Genomic DNA, 1,100 nt, shown 5'->3' on the forward strand with positions numbered 1-1,100 from the left:
GCTGGCATGTGGTGCTGGGGGATTGAACCGCGGTCCCTGATGCTTTGCCAAGCTTGTTCCAAGTAGGTGCTTTAGACCACTGAGCCATCTCGCCAGCCCCAATCTATATACTTGTAACAAACTGTAAATGAAAAAAACCAGAGAGGTGGTGGAAGATTGGGGAGCTGCATTTGCAAGCTTCCCCGTGATCTGTCTACACCTGAAAGCGAATACCGCTGTCCTGGAGAATCAAAACCTAGTCTCAGAAGAAATTAACCTCATCCACTACTAAAAATATGCCCAACGGCCAGGTGTGGTGGCACATGCCTGTGATTCCAGCACTTGGGAAGCTGAGGTAGGATGTCCCTCAAGTTTAAGGCCCGTCTGGACTACATGTTGAGTTGAAGTCCAGCCTGACATACTTAGCGAGAGCCTGTCTTGGAAAAGATTCCAACATCGCTATCTGTTAGATTTTCCAGGTAAGGTGGGGACTGGAAAATAGCCCAGTGTGTTGAAGAAAAGTCAGAAGAGATGAATATAATGACCTGGGAGAAAGGCTGCAGAATCTTTTTCTGGCTTTTGGCATAAAAGGTGGCAGTCACTTTGTAGGTCCCAGGACAGGGTACGGGTAGCTCTGCAAGATGTGGTAGTAGAACACACTAAAGAAGCCTAGAGGTGGCTGAGTCTTGCTTGAAGTGCTGATTCAGACTGATGGCACATAGGTTCACTGGGATTTCTAGTGCTGGTCCAGAGAGTTCTCTTTCCCTGGACACACTGTTTTGGAGAATTCAGGCCCAAGTGGGTGGGTACTGTTTGAGAGCTGGTTGTGTGTGTCTCTTCACAGTCTCATGCTTGGTGACAGCATATTGGGAGGTCACATTGGGCTTGGGGACAACATGCACCACAGAAATCAGCCAACTCCAGCCCTACCCACTGGTTATTAAATATTTACCAGTAAGTCACTGATAGCAGAGAGCTGGGGTGCAAACCTAGTTTAGCTCTTAAGGGGGGCACCTCATCCCTTGCTGTGGCTGACAAAGCTGTGATTTAAATGAACACCCGCACTCCAGAAGAGCACAATCCCTGCAAACAAAAAAAGCATTTGGTACCATACCAAGAAT

Source organism: Octodon degus, unplaced genomic scaffold (genome assembly GCF_000260255.1).
Source record: "Octodon degus isolate 3935 unplaced genomic scaffold, OctDeg1.0 scaffold00157, whole genome shotgun sequence".
In the NCBI taxonomy this organism is placed as follows: domain Eukaryota; kingdom Metazoa; phylum Chordata; class Mammalia; order Rodentia; family Octodontidae; genus Octodon; species Octodon degus.